Genomic DNA, 16,090 nt, shown 5'->3' with positions numbered 1-16,090 from the left:
CCTTGGCTGATTTTAATCTTTTGCTGTAATAAACAGTAAGTGAGCTTAACAGCTTTCTGCACACTCTGAGGTCACATCTGGATTTGGCAAGAGAAAGTGAAAGTCGCTCAGTCATGTCCGACTCTTTGTGACCCCATGGACTATACAATCCATGGAATTCTCCAGGCCAGAATACAGGAGTGGGTAGCCTTTCCCTTCTCCAGGGGATCTTCTCGAACCCAGGTCTCCTGCATTGTGGGCAGATTTTTTACCAGCTGAGCCACAAGGGAAGCCTTGGCAAGAGGAGAGAGCCGCAATCAATTACTAACGTCTGCCACTGGTATATAAAGAGAGAGGGTGATGCACACATCCTTGCATTAGAGGTTGGTAGACATACTCCTCACTCTAGCAGCGAGTCTCATCAGGGACTCAGAAGCTTGGGAGAAGGGCTGATCATCATTCACTGATTCACTCATTCATTCGCATAACAAATGTAAAGAGTGGTGGACTATATTCCAGACACTGCCGGGCACAGGCTATGATGACCTTTTCCTTGGCTGAGATTAGAACAAGAAGCTTATTGCTCATCTTGATTGACAGGTTCAAGAAGAAGAAAGGGAGGAAATATTGAATGATTTGATGGTTAGAAAGAATTCAGCTCCCTCTGAACAATCATCACAAAATTCTTGAAGACCCTGAACTTCCGCCTCCATCTAACACATTTAACGCTATCACCGTCACTCTCCCTACCACCAACCATCGCCATAAGCTTGCTGTCATCTCTCCCTTGGGTGACTGCAACCACCTCCTAACTGGCCTGAATATCCCCCACCATCGCTTTTCTCCAAACCACACTTCATACCAAAGAGCAGGGATTTTGGCATCTACAAATCTGATTGCCCCGTGATCCCAGCTCCATCCTGGCAGCCCCTTCTTTCCCACCAGAGGACAAACACGCACGGGAACCCCTCACTTAGAAGGTCCTCCTCTCCCACCTTCCCCTCGTGAACTCCTCATCCTTCAATTCCACCACAGTCCCCACTTCTCAGACCCCTTCCCTGACTTCAATGCCCACGAAAACGCCCCCAGCAAGGCTCAGGGGGTGCTCAGGGTCCTGGTTGACGTTCTTTTGTGCCATTACCAGATTCATGCCTGTCTCTCCTCACTCCCTCTGAGAAACTCAGGAAGACTATTTTCTCACCGCTGTATCCCCAGAGCTATGCTCATTGCCTGACACAGTACTGATAATAAATATTTATTACACAGGAAACCCATCAATAGATGAATGCCAAATGCTATGGAAATGACCAAAGGGATAGAAGACTGGTGGCAAGAGCACTTCCAGTCCCGGAAACCAAAGAAAGTTCGTTACTCACATACACGATTTCAAAGAGATTCTACCCAGTCTGTCATGAAAGAAAGACCAAAGGGAAGGACAGACCAAATCACAAGGCTGTGCAAGGGAAAGGCAGCCTGAGTAGCAACAGTCCAACTCGGCAGGTCGGACTGACGCTGCTGAGCTCACACTGCCAAGGCCTATCTGCCGTGAGGGCAGGTGTTCAGGCAGCAGGTGAGAAGGGGACCTACCAGTCCCACTGGGGAAGTGACTCTTGCTGGCACATGGAATGGCAGCCCCAGAGCTCCCCTGCCCTGCCACCCATCCCCCACCGCACAGCGGGCTCGGGTAGCTGGCTAAAAAAGCCAAGGGTGCCGTGGAGGCTGGTGCGGATGGGGACTGGTCCAGCAGCTGACATGAAAGGGGACAGTGCTCTAGTGAATGAGAGGTTGAAAAAAATAACACCGCAGGGGAAAAATAAATCCTTTTAATATGACAGAGAAGCTGTTTCCCTCAGTAGTTATCCTTCTATTACTCCTCATAAGCCTCTGATCCGGCCAGTTAAAACTTAAAAATCTATAAACTCTTCCATTTGTTGGAAGGAGATTGGACTTCGGAATGACACAACATCTACCAGAACCCATCTAAATGTCCAGTACTGCACAACCAAGGAGCCTCCCCCGAGTCTCTCCACGTGGTACAGAGTTCTGGCTGCCACCAAAATCCATTCTCACCATCTTCCACAGTAACGGAATTGTAGCCAGACACATAGCTAGACTACATTTCCCTCAAGGTGGCCATCTGACTTCATCTCCCCACTTGCAGGAGGGTCAAAGTCTCAGAGGCATGCAGGAATCCCAGCCCTTTAGAGAGGGGGTGCCCCCTGCCATGTGCTCTTTCCATCTCCATGGTTAAACCTCAATGGTGAAACCAGAGAGATCTCCAAGCCCACACTGAAGACAGAGGGTTCATTCCAAGCCTGACTATGTGGGACAGAGGCATCTGACAACTTAAAATGCTTGGCTAGTTGTGACAGATAAATATGCTTGTTTTTAACTGCATTTTGATATTCTAAACCATCAAGGAACAACAAAGAAAAAAATAATTAAACCTATGACAAGTCCATAATTTAAAATGTGGAAACTGATCTGAGGTATACAAACACATGTTCTAGAAAATATATTAACTACAAAAAGCAAAGGAAATTTGAGGCCATAGCTAATTGTAATAATTTGGGAGGATACTTGATCTATGAATATGAAACGATCTGTGATCAGCTTTCAGATGTAAAGCACAGTTTCTGAATTCGGAAATGGAAACCGCATCTCACAGGGACTACAGTGAATTCAAAATTAGATACTGAGAAGAAAATGCCCCCCCCAAAAGTAAATTAGAATATCAGTTTGAGATAAACAGAGAAAAATGATTAGCAAAAGCACAGAGAACATACCTGGGAGGAAAATGCAAGGAATAATGGACCCAGGTGTTATTAAGATGGTCTTTGGGTAGACAACACAAGACTAACTAAATCATTACCTAGACCAACTCTCTCTGGTAAGGTCCCCTACTAGTGAGCTAGACCACAACTAGAGAACGCCTTTATTTGCTGCAGAACAGCCTGAGAGGTTCTGACACAAAGCAGAGAGCAGGCAGCCTGAGGTCTCGCCCCTCGGAGGCCAGCAGAGAGGAGGGAGCTGGCCAGTCTCCTCACACAGGAATATATCTGGCTCTTTGTTATTCTTTGGGAGAAAGGTCCAAAAAGGACATTCCCAAGCATGCTCTGACCTTTGCAAGTGCTCTGCTGACCAGTTCAGTGACCATTAAGATGTTTTTTATTGGATCAATCCAATAAAAATCCAAACTCCTGAAGGATGGAATGAGGTAGAGGGGTAAAATGAGGACGTGGATAACAAGGCGACTGGAACTCCTCCTAGAGGTCATTAGAGAAACAGCACAGACACTACAATAAATAGCAGGTTACTCTCCCTGGTAAAGGAAAAGACTCAAGGGTTGGGAATATAAATGAAACCCAATTCGCTGCGAGAAGCAACAAAATAGAACAATACAATAAGACAATAAATTATGAAAAAGAAAGGCAAAGTAATAAGTATTCATGGTAAGTTGTGGGGAAAATGGTGAGAGAATAATAAAATCAGAAGGTAGAACTTAGGAGAAAAGTATCTAATTTTAAAAGTAATGATACATGGGTAAAGAGATCTACTCACTCCCAACATATAATAATTATAGACACTCATTCTAAGACAAAACTATTATAAATAGATGGAGTTTCTAAAGTTATAATTATAATAGGGGATTTAGTATATTTTTCTCTGATAGGTCAAAGCAAAACTAGTAAGAAATTACAGAGAAATCAAATAATAAAATGAATAAGCGTGATTTAGTAGACATATACAGAATTTATCAAGGTACAAACAGAAAAGACATACCTTTTAAGGGCGTCTATTAAAGCTGTAAAAACTGACCAAATACTGGATAGAAAACAAGCATGAATAAATTCGACAATAGAAACTGTACAGATGATTTTTTAGTACAGTGCAACTAAATGAGAAATCAGTGTCAAAAGGATACGGAAAGGGAATTTTAAAGCATACATCTGAAAAAACTCTTGGGTCAAGTAGGAAAACTAAGATAGGACACTATCCAGACATCAACAATAAGAACAGTACCTACCAAAACAGATAATGGGAGAGATGCTGTATTTACAGGAAAATTCATATTTCTAAATGATTTCATTGTTAAACAAGAAAGAATAAAAACAATAAACTACAGCATTAACTTCTAGAAGACACAAAAAGAACAATGAGATACACCCAGGGGAAACAGGGGCAAGGAATCAATAAAAGATCAGAGCAGAAATTACAGATTTAGAAAGACAGTAGAATCAATAAACACATCAGGCCAGGAAGCCTGATCCTGAAAAGCAAAGAGTGCTCACTTTGGGAGCACATATACTAAAATTGGAACAGTACAGAGAAGATTAGCATGGCCCCTGAGTAAGGATGACATGCAAATTTGTGAAGCATTCCATATCTTTATAAATTCAGACTTTGTGATTAACAGATACACACTGCTGCTGCTGAGTCGCTTCAGTCGTGTCCAGACTCTGTGCAACCCCATAGACGGCAGCCCACCAGGCTCCCCTGTCCCTGGGTTTCTCCACGCAAGAACACTGGAGTGGGTTGCCATTTCCTTCTCCAATGCACGAAAGTGAAAAGCAAAAGTGAAGTTGCCCAGTCGCGTCCAACTCCTAGCGACCCCATGGACAGCAGCCTACCAGGCTCCTCCGTCCATGGGATTTTCCAGGCAAGAGTACTGGAGTGGGGTGCCATTGCCCTCTCCCAGATACACACTACTGTACATAAAACAGAGAAACAACAAATATTTACTGTATAGCACAGGAAACTATGTTCAAAATCTTATAATAATCTATAATGGAAAATAATATGAAAAAAATATATACATAAATATATATATACATAATACGTTAGGTCTGTGAATCAAAGCAAATTGGAAGCGGTCAAACAGGAGATGACAAGAGTGAACATCAACATTTTAGGAATCAGTGAACTAAAATGGACTGCAATGTGTGAATTTAACTCAGATGACCATTATATCTGCTACTGTGGGCAAGAATCCCTTAGAAGAAATGGAGTAGCCATCATAGTCAACAAAAGAGTCCGAAATGCAGTACTTGGATGCAGTCTCAAAAATGACAGAATGATCTCTGTTCGTTTCCAAGGCAAACCATTCAATATCACAGTAATCCAAGTCTATGCCCTGACCAGTAATGCTGGAGAAGCTGAAGTTGAACAATTCTATGAAGACCTACAAGATCTAGAACTAACACCCAAAAGAGATGTTCTCTTCATTATAGGGGACTGGAAAGCAAAAGTAGTAAGTCAAGAGATACCTGGAGTAACTGGCAAATTTGGCCTCGGAGTACAAAATGAAGCAGGTCAAAGGCTAACAGAGTTTTGCCAAGAGAACAAACTGGTCATAGCACACACCCTCTTCCAACAACACAAGAGACGACTCTACACATGGACATCAACAGATGGTCAGTATAGAAATCAGACTGATTATATTCTTTGTAGCCAAAGATGGGGAGAAGCTCTATATAGTTAGCAAAAACAAGACCAGAAGCTGACTGTGGCTCATATCATGAACTCCTTATTACCAAATTCAGACTTAAATTGAAGAAAGTAGGGAAAATCACTAGACCATTCTGGTATGACCTAAATCAAATCCCTTATGATTATACAGTGGAAGTGAGAAATAGACTTAAGGGACTAGATCTGATAGAGTGCCTGAAGAACTATGGATGGAGGTTCATGACACTGTACAAGAGGCAATGATCAATTCCATCCCAAAGAAAAAGAAATGAAAAAAGGCAAGATGGTTGTCTGACAAGGCCTTACAAATATCTGAGAAAAGAAGAGAAGGTAAAGGCAGAAGAAAAGGAAAGATACACCCATCTGAATGCAGAGTTCCAAAGAATAGCAAGGAGAGATAAAAAGCCTTCCTCAGTGATCAATGCAAAGAAATAGAGGAAAACAACAGAATGGGAAAGACTAGAGATCTCTTCAAAAGGATTAGAAATATCAAGGGAATATTTCATGTAAAGATGAGCACAATAAAGGACAGAAATAGTATGGACCTAACAGAAGCAGAAGATATTAAGAAGAGGTGGCAGGAATACACAGAAGAACTGTACAAAAATGATCTTCAGTACCCAGATGACCATGATGGTGTGACCAGTCACCTAGAGCCAGACATCCTAGAATGTGAAGTTAAGTGGGCCTTAGGAAGCATCACTACGAACAAAGCTAGTGGAAGTGATGGAATTCCAGTTGAGCTATTTCAAATCCTAAAAGGTGATGCTGTGAAAGTGCTGCACTCAATATGCCAGCAAATCTGGAAAACTCAGCAGTGGCCACAGGACTGGAAAAGGTCCGTTTTCATTCCAATCCCAAAGAAAAGCAATGACAAAGAATGCTCAAACTACCACACGGTTGAATTTATCTCACATGCTAGGAAAGTAATGCTCAAAATTCTCCAAGTCAGGCTTCAACAGTACATGAACTGTGAACTTCCAGATGTTCAAGATGGATTTAGAAAAGGCATAAGAACCAGAGATCAAATTGCCAACATCAGTCGGATCACTGAAAAAGCAAAGAGAATTCTGGAAAAACATTTACTGCTTTATTGACTTTGCCAAATCCTGTGACTGTGTGGATCACAACAAACTGTGGAAAATTCTGAAAGAGATGGGAATACCAGACCACCTGACCTACCTCCTGAGAAATCTGTATGCAGGTCAAGAAGCAGCAGTTAGAACTGGACATGGAACAACAGACTGACTCCAAATCAGGGAAGGAGTACGTCAAGGCTGTATATTGTCACCCTGCTTATTTAACTTAAATGCAGAGTACATCAGGCAAAATTCCAGGCTGGATGAATCATAAGCTGGAATCAAGATTGGTGGGAGAAATATCAAAAACCTCAGATATGCAGATGACACCACCCTTATGGCAGAAAGTGAAGAAAAACTAAAGGACTTCTTGATGAAAGTGAAAGAGAAGAGTGAAAAAGTTGGCTTAAAACTCAACATTCAGAAAACTAAGATCATAACATCCAGTCCATCACTTCATGGTAAATAGATGGGGAAACAATGAAAACAGTGAGAGACTTTTATTTTTGGGGACTCCAAAATCACTGCAGATGGTGACTGCAGCCATGAAATTAAAAGATGCTTGCTCCTTGGAAGAAAAGCTATGATCAACCTAGATAGAATATTAAAAAGCAGAGACATTACTTTACCAGCAAAGGTCCATCTAGTCAAAGCTATGGTTTTTCCAGTAGTCATGTATGGATGTGAGAGTTGGACTATAAAGAAAGGTGAGTGCCAAAGAATTGATGCTTTTGAACTGTGGTGTTGGAGAAGATTCTTGAGAGTCCTTTGGACTGCAAGGCGATCAAACCAGTCAATCCTAAAGGAAATCAGTCCTGAATGTTCATTGGAAGGACTGATGCTGAAGCTGAAATTCCAATACTTTGGTCACCTGATGCTAAGAACCAACTCATTGGAAAAGACCCTGATGCTGGGAATGATTGAAGGCGGGAGAAGGGGACAACAGAGGATGAGATGGTTGGATAGCATCACCAACCCGATGGACATGAGTTTGAGTAGGCTTCGGGAGTTGGTGATGGACAGGGAAGCCTGGTGTACTGCAGTCCATGGGGTCACAAAGAGCTGGGCACGACTGATCGACTGAACTGAATACACATAACTGAATCACTTTGCTGTACACCTGAAACTAACACAATAATGTAAATCCACTATATTTCAATAAAATAAAAAGCAAAGAAAAACACAAATATATGGATTGATAAATAAAATATAATTGCTAAAAAGAAAAGAGATTTTTTTAAGATGTGAGAGAATACAATATGAGACTATGCAAATATTACCAAAAACTTCAGTGAAATGGAAAATTTCTAGGAAAATACATATAAAGAAGATTATTTGAAAAAGGAGAAAGAAACCTGAATATAGTAGCAACTATAGAACTGAAGAGGTTGTCTGCCCCAAAGAGGCAGCCCTGGCTCAGAGAGCCTTTGAGGAGGGGAAGGGTCCTGTCCTCACCTGCCAGCCATACCCTCACTCATAGTAATGCAGTTTCCCTGGAGAAGAAGCAAATAGCAGAGTTCTTTTGTATTTGTTTTGGTACACAAGTTCAGGGAAATGTATTAATGTACATATATATGTATTTTTTTAATGCGGACAATTTTTTTGAATGTTTTACAATACTGTTTCTGTTTTGGTTTGTTTGTTGGTGTTTTGTTTTTTTTTTTTTGGCCATGAGACGTGAAGTCATAGCCCTCTGACAAGGGATCGAACCCTCACCCCCTGCGTTGGAAGGCGAAGTCTTAACCACTGACTTAACCCACCAAGGGTCAGGGAAGTCCCTTAACAAATATTCAACATCAGTAATGTTAAGAAGAAAAGACAAGCTCTTTATGTTATTTTACTTTGTTTTGTCTAACGTCTCTAATCTGGTCATACACCACATACACCAAAGGCTCAGTGCTGGGGAGCACTGAGCCTAAGAGAGAAAAGGGAAAAAGCAAATCATCAGTTAGGCTCTGCCCAGCCCTGCAAGGGATTCCTTTAGAGATCCTGCACTGGCCAGTACTGGGACCACTAGCCCCATTCAGATCTAATTTTAAATTAATTAAGATAAAGTAAAAACCACTCAGTTCCTCTGTGGCACTGTCCATATTTCAACTGTTCAGCAGCCCCAGGTGGTGGCTACACTGGACAGAGCAAATGACAAATTTCCACAGTCGTGGAAAGTTCTAATGGACAGGACTGTGTGACATGCTGGACCTTGATGCAACTCAGGGTGACCAAGATCAATTCAGTTTCTCAGGCTGAATCACCTTCAGCTAGCTGAGTACACTAAAAATGGTGGAAATTCATGTAATTTAGTATCTGCAGTAGAGGCTTTGTTTCAATCTCAGCCAAACTGATTCATTGAACACTAAACAGTGTTTAATATCTTAGATGTTTTATTTCTGGTAAAAAGTAATCTCCAAGCACTTATAACCATCTGTATGATTCAACAAACTAACGTAAAAGAAAAAATTAAAAACAGGAATAATAAAGAGGTATTCATTAAGTACCATAAATAAAAGTATTATTAGCTTAATATTAGAGGCAATTAGATGAGAATATTTCCTAAATTAATACAAATACATAAAATTTCAGAAACATAAGGCTCTTCTCTCCACTGAATTGCTTTGTTTCTTTGGGCTGGTGTCTGTTTCCACACCTACAGAAGTGCTAGGATTCCCTGTGATTCTGCTTATCACACACTGGGTACTTGACATTCAGGTATATATAAGTCACAGAAACAGTATTTTAATCTAGGGAAAGATCTTTTAACATTTATGTAAGTTATATCTTTAAAAATAAGATTTCAGATTTCTATCCCCCATCCCCAACTCCTTTCTTTGACATGAGTGGTTACAAGTGTGGATTTTAGCACCCAACTTATCAGGTTCAGTTCCACACTTACTAGCTGCGTGACCTTGGGCAAATCACTTGATTTTTCCTCCCTAAATTTCATTTTCCTTATCTCTAAAATGAGGACAAAAAATAAAATGAAGACAATGACTGTAGCCACTTCTAGGTTTGGGGAGAGAATTCAATAATATAAAACATGGAATGATCCTAGAATAGTGCCTGAACATAGGATGTGTTCAATCATGTTATAACAACATGTATTTTAATAACATGTATGGTAATGATTAATATAAAAGGCCCTGATTATTGCTAGTATGAGTAAAACATTTCAATGCTGCATTTAAACTCTTGGAAAGTCTGTTTAAATGTTTGTCGCTCTTCCAACATTATTGAGAACCTATTTCCCCAGGCCTGTACTAACTGCTGGATTTATAAAGACAAATGCAACATGATCTGTACCCTAGAGGAGCACAGAGCCTAGTGGGAGAGACAGATACACACACGTAAACAGATAAATCACACACAACCTGGTTAAATGCCACGGCACAGAAGAAAGTACGGAGCACACGGGGAGGTCAGATGCTGCAGGGATAACTGCCTGGGGGAGCTGAAGGTCTCAATGCTATCATGCAATTTATTTATTTATTTTTAAAATATGTACTTATTTATTTGCTAGGCTGTGACGGGTTTTAGTTGTGGCGCTCGGGATCTTTTCAGTTTGGCATGCAAACTCTAGTTGTGGCATGTGGGATCTAGTTCCCTGATCAGGGATAGAACTGGGCCCCTTGCACTGGGAGCGCAGTCTTAACCACTGGACCACCAGGGAAGTCCCACTATAATGCAATTTATTCTAGAAGATGTATAGGACCTTTAAGAAATGATTTCCAACATAAGCAGATTTTAAAAACTACCAATACTGGTCAAGCAGACCATCTGCATATGCAAATCAGACATGTACACACACACACACACACACACACACACACACACACACCTGACTTAGAAATACTCAGAAGGGAAGAAATAGATTCAAAATGTTTGCATCAAAAAAAGGTGGGGAGATAACGCCTGAACATGGGTGGAAACAGCCATCCCCTGACTGGATTCCTTCTCCTGGTGACTCTTGGTCACTTCCACTGCCTGCAGGGAGAGGTCAGAGCAGGTGTTCTCTTCCTCCCACTCTTTCCTTCATCCTATTCTGCCCGTGCAAAGGGGCGGGGAAAAGACTTGGGAGGTTGGGTGGCTGGAGTGCTGAGCACCAGGGTGCATGTCAGAGTACCCAAATCAGTTAGAAGAGTCTCCAACTAGGACGATAAACGTTGACTGAAGAACCAGCAGGGTCCTGGATCTGGGCTCAGACTTATCATCCACATCTCTGGCCACCATCCTCAGCAAACTCTATATCCATCACAGTGATCTCTCTGATGTCTTGAGCTCGCACCCTTCTGCTTTCTCAAATCTAATGACCTCACTTGACTTCATGACTTTGGCATCCATTCCCAAGACCCCAAACCCAGTCTCACCCACACTAGTAGAGTGTTGTCATCATAGTACCTGACATAAACCCACTCTGGCTCTCTCTGGTATACATGTTAGCTGGGGATCTATGGTTATTCACGTCAACACTGCATTTACAATCCCCTGAGTCAAATCCCAGCTCTCAAATCACCCCCTACTAAGTAAACTCTCACTCTCTCCTTCTCTGTTCAAAGAAACAAATTTCCATGTGGCTAGGACTACGACAAGCTCATGCTCCTTGACCATGGCTAGATCCTCACTACCACTCTCCAGTTCTTTTACCCATTTCTTTTTTACTTCCCATTATATCTCCCATCTTGGTCCTGACTTAGCAATCACCAAGTCATCACTCCAGAAACACATTTTCTTCTAAGCAGTGACTTTTCCACCTGTTCTATTGAGAAATCTGAGGTAAGTCAGCACAAGTATTCTACTCTAACCTTTCATCTCGAAGTATATCTATCCATCTTGGCTTCTTCATTAAAATAATATCTGACTAGCAGTCTCTGATACTCAAATTCCCAGTAAAATATTTGGGAAGATTCAGCACAAAAGATGACAATTCATGAATCTGAGACTGATTTCCCAACCTATGGCCAGAATATTAGGACATTTTTTACCTATTCTATGGCCAATGGAGAATAACTGGGAAACCTATTTGGTCACTGACTTTGTTAGCTGAAACAGAACAAATCTCTGGTCATCACAGAAAGCTGGATGGCAATTTATTTTCTCTTCCCCATCTCCTTTGGGCTAAGAAACCCTGGATCTATATAAAGAATAACAATAAAACACTGGAAGTCATCTTTCTACTGCATGAGCACTGCATTTTAAGGTAGCTCTAGCCACTTCAGCACCTCTTTTTCCTCTCTAAGAAAACATCCGGTAAGATGGGGGCAGGGAGAGAGACAAAGTCAATGTTAGAAAATGCAGCCTTAGGACGTCCCTGGTGGTCCAGTGGATAAGAATCTGTGCTCCAAATGCAGGGGGCCAAGTTCCATCCCTGGTCAGGGAACTAGATCCCACATGCCACAACTAAAGATCCTGTGTGCTGCAGCTAAAGATCAAAGATCTCGAGTACTGCAACTAAGACACAGTACAACCAAATAAACAGATAAAAAGATAGAAAATGCAGTCTTCATAAGTGAAGGGCCATAGGCAGGGAGAGAGACAGGAAGGGTCCTGGTAGCAGAGCACCCTGGGGGACACAGTTTTGTCAATATGCCAAGCAAGTGGTCACACCAAAGTGTGGTTGGGTATGAGGGGATTTCACCTTGGTAATCTCCAACCAATTCTTTACACAGATGGTGTCTTCTCAAGTTTATGTAAAGAGCTAGGCAAACATTAATATTCCTCTTCCAACCAGACTGCTACCCATAGCCCTCTAAGTCCTGGCTATATGTATAAATTCTAGAGCCACCGGTTCAGAGAAGCAAAAAGCCAAGCATGGAGGACATCCTATCCCTTTCCAGCAGAGCTTTACTAGAGAAACACCAACTAGACCCTGGACAGTGATCAGGGAGCTTTGAATAACCACCAGCCATCCAGAAGTTTGGTTCAGAAAAGCTGCGGGACCCAAAAGGACGAGAGCTCAGGGTCAGTTGTACATTTTGTCTGTTGACAATAAAAAGTCTGAATAACTCTTTGTGTTTTTCTCAAGATTCTGTATTATAAAAAGGAAAAAAAATCACAAACATGGGAGTTATTTAAAGTAATGCTACATATGATCCTGAAAACTGAAAAAAAGAAGCACATCATTTTTTACTATGAAACCAAAATAAAAGATTTAAAAAGCAGCTGTTGTCCTCAGTAAGACAGAGGACAATTTTTACAATAAGTGGGTAAAGGTTGTGGAAGTGGGCAAGATAAATGAGGACCAAAAAATGCAAATGTAGGATCAAAATTAAAAATCCTCATTGGAGGAGGAAAGCAAAATGTTTATTGTACAAAACAGACATAGCAATATGTTTATCATTTGAGATGCCTTCCCAGAATGAAGAGGAACAAAATATAAAATAATGAGAAAGAAAAGGCAGTGATAGAGGACAGAGAAAAAGACCTTCCTTACTATTTCAAGAGGGAAAATGAGAAATAAACAAATTTACATCTGAAGAAAATATTCATCCATGACATAAGACCTGGGTCGAAGAATCACAAAGATGCAATGTTTTAGGCAAAATTGCTGAGAAGACATAGAGAAACTATGGGAAACATTTTAAAAATAAAAGAAGAAAGTCTGAGAAAGATCAAGATAGGAAAAGTTACCAAGAAAGAAAATAAACTAAACTGTCACAGGCTTCTTTCTGAACACTAAAAGGCAGAAAGGAACTGTTCTGGCTTGAACGGTGTTCCTTGTGCTCCCACCCCAATCCCCGTCCCCCACCCCAAACACCTTTGCATCCACCTGGAATCTCAGAAAGTGAAAGTGAAAGTGAAAGTGAAGTCACTCAGTCGTGTCCGACTCTTTGCGACCCCTTGAACTGTAGCCTACCAGGCTTCTCAGTCCATAGGATTTTCCAGGCAAGAGTACTGGAGTGGGTTGCCATTGCCTTCCCGACCCAGGAATCAAACCTGAGTCTCCCGCATTGTAGGCAGACGCTTTACCCTCTGAATCTCAGAATGTGCCCTTATTTGCAAAGAGGGTCTTTGCAGATGTAATTAGATAAGTTAAGATGAGTTCACTGGATTAGGGTAGGACTTAAGTCCAATGGCTGGTGTCTCTCTCTCTTTTTTAAAATTAATTAATTTGGTTGCTCCAGGTCTTAGCTGTAGCATGTGAGATCTAGTTCCTTGACCAGAGACTGACCCATACCCACTGCATTGGGAGCTCGGAGTCTTAACCACTGGATCACCAGGGAAGTCCCAGCTGGTATCTTTATAAGAGAAAAGAGGGTGATGTAGATACAGAAATGCAGGCTAGGAGGCCATGTGATGCAGAGCAGAAACTAGAGTGATGCAGCTACAAGTTAAGGATGTCAGGGATTACTGGCAACCCCAGAAGCTGGAAGAGGTGAGGGACGATTTTTCCCTCAAACCTTCAGAGGGAGTGCAGCCCTGCCAACATCTTGACTTCAGACTCCTAGCCTCCAGAACTATGAGAGAATAAATTTCCGTTGTTTTAAGCCATTTTTGTGTTCATGCTAAGTCGCTTCAGTCGCGTCCGACTAAGGATCTTTGATCTTTGTTGCAGCAAGGAAACTCTTAGTTGAAGCGTGTAGGATCTAGTCCCCTGACCAGGGATCGAACCTGCGTCCCCTGCATTGAGAATGGGAAGTCTTAACCACTGGACCACCAGGGAAGTCCTTTATTGTTCTTCTTTACTTAAAAACAAAGTAGTCTCTGGACTTCCCCGGATGTCAAATGATAAACTTGTAAGAAGTTCAGTCATTTTCACAATGGAAGATTGTGGGGAAAAAAAAGCACACTATTTGGCTCGTTCCAGATATGCCAAATCAGAGCCGGAATCTTAAATAAATTCCGCAAGTGATTTTTATGCACAGTAAGGGGTACTAGAGGCATCCCAGGTGGTGCAGGGGTAAACAATCTACCTGTCAATGAAGGAGACACAAGAGACAGCGTGGGTTTGAACCCTGGGTCAGAAAAATCCCCTGGGGGAGAAAATGGCAACCCACTCTAGTATTGTCTGGAGTCTTGTCTGGAGAATCCCATGGACAGAGGAGGCTGGTGGGCTACAGCCTATGGGGTCACAAAGAGTTGGATACAACTGAGCATGCGCACATGATGATGACAACAAAGGGGCATTGGAGCACAGCTTGTAACAATGGGGACATCACAGAACTTTTAAATAAGTACAACTTACTGTGCATAAGATGGGAGAGGGGCAGGCTCAACAACTTACAAGTTGTGTGACTTTGGACAAGTTAATTCATCTCTTTGGACTTTGGTAACCTCATCTATAAAATGGGGGTAACAAAAGTATCTATAAAACTATCAGGTAGTTGTGAAATTCATATGAGTACATGTGAAAAGTGAAAGTGTTAGTCGCTCAGTCGTGTCCGACTCTTTGTGACCCTGTGACTGTAGCCTGCCAGGCTCCTCTGTCTGTGGAATTCTCCAGGCAAGAATACTGGAGTGGGTAGCCATTCTTTCTCTAGGGGATCTTCCCAACCCAGGGATCCAACCCAGGTCTCCTGCATTGCAGGCAGATTCTTTACCATCTGAGCCACCAGGGAAGTCCCATGAATACATAATACATATTTCCATTCATATATATATACAAATCTATGTCTATCTCTCTCTTTTCTCAAAAGACTGTTTGGCATTGTACACGCACATCAATGTAAGAGAAACTTAGCCAGGAAATCTATTGAGAATATAAAACCAACAGGATTTGGTAAGAGACTGGATGTGGGCTTTGGGTGATTTCCTGGTTTCTGAAATTAGCAATGGTTAAGAAGGTAAACGGAGAAGGCTATGGCACCCCACTCCAGTACTCTTGCCTGGAAAATCCCATGGATGGAGGAGTCTGGTAGGCTGAGTTCCATGGGTCGCTAAGAGTCGGACATGACTGAGCAACTTCACTTTAAATTTTCACTTTCATGCATTGGAGAAGGAAATGGCAACCCACTCCAGTGTTCTTGCCTGGAGAATCCCAGGGACGGGGGAGCCTGGTGGGCTGCCGTCTATGGGGTCGCACAGAGTCGGACACGACTGAAGCGACTTAGCAGCAGCAGCAGCACCAGCAAGAAGGTAAAGCCATTCCCTAGCGGTGTGGGAGGGTAAAGAGGGATGACTGAGTTCAGTAGTGGGCCTTTTAAGGTTCAGTTGCCCACAGGGATGTCCTGTGGGCATATGAACAGATGGCATTAGATGTTGTTGATAGAGACCTGGAAAGAATATATGGATCTGTGAGTCACCAGCCTGAAGACGGTACCTGAAACCATGAGGGTAGGAAAGATCACGAGGAAGAGCAGATCAGGTGAGAAAGGTGTCTTGAGACAGAGCCCTGAGAAGCATCCAAATGGGAGGACCAGACGGGAAAGAAGGACTCCCTAAAAGAAGCAGAGGAGGTATAGTAGAGATGCAGGAGGAAAAACACGAGAGAGCAGAGGCACAGACACTGGGGGAGGGGAACGTGTTAAGAGGGCGCATGCGCAGAGCGGCCCGTGAGCTAAAGCCTGGATGCGTCACCTAGACTTGGTAGCAGGAAGGTCTTTAGCGACCTTGGCAAGTGCAGGCTTAGTGGG

At 42.2% G+C, this 16,090-nt stretch overlaps 1 protein-coding gene and 1 non-coding gene across 5 annotated transcripts in view; one reads left to right on the top strand and one right to left on the bottom strand.

Annotated features, from left to right (window-relative positions):
• The window catches only part of GARNL3 (GTPase activating Rap/RanGAP domain like 3), a 164,890-nt gene that overhangs the window by 92,009 nt on the left and 56,791 nt on the right, over positions 1-16,090 (bottom strand). The window lies entirely within an intron of this gene.
• LOC113902005 lies at positions 4,264-4,370 on the top strand. The gene has a single exon (XR_003513652.1). It is a non-coding gene; the product is annotated as a U6 spliceosomal RNA (small nuclear RNA).

The sequence above is a fragment of the Bos indicus x Bos taurus genome, chromosome 11 (genome assembly GCF_003369695.1).
Source record: "Bos indicus x Bos taurus breed Angus x Brahman F1 hybrid chromosome 11, Bos_hybrid_MaternalHap_v2.0, whole genome shotgun sequence".
In the NCBI taxonomy this organism is placed as follows: domain Eukaryota; kingdom Metazoa; phylum Chordata; class Mammalia; order Artiodactyla; family Bovidae; genus Bos; species Bos indicus x Bos taurus.
Note: the sequence above shows the minus strand (reverse complement) of the source record. Positions and strands in the feature narration are given on the sequence as shown.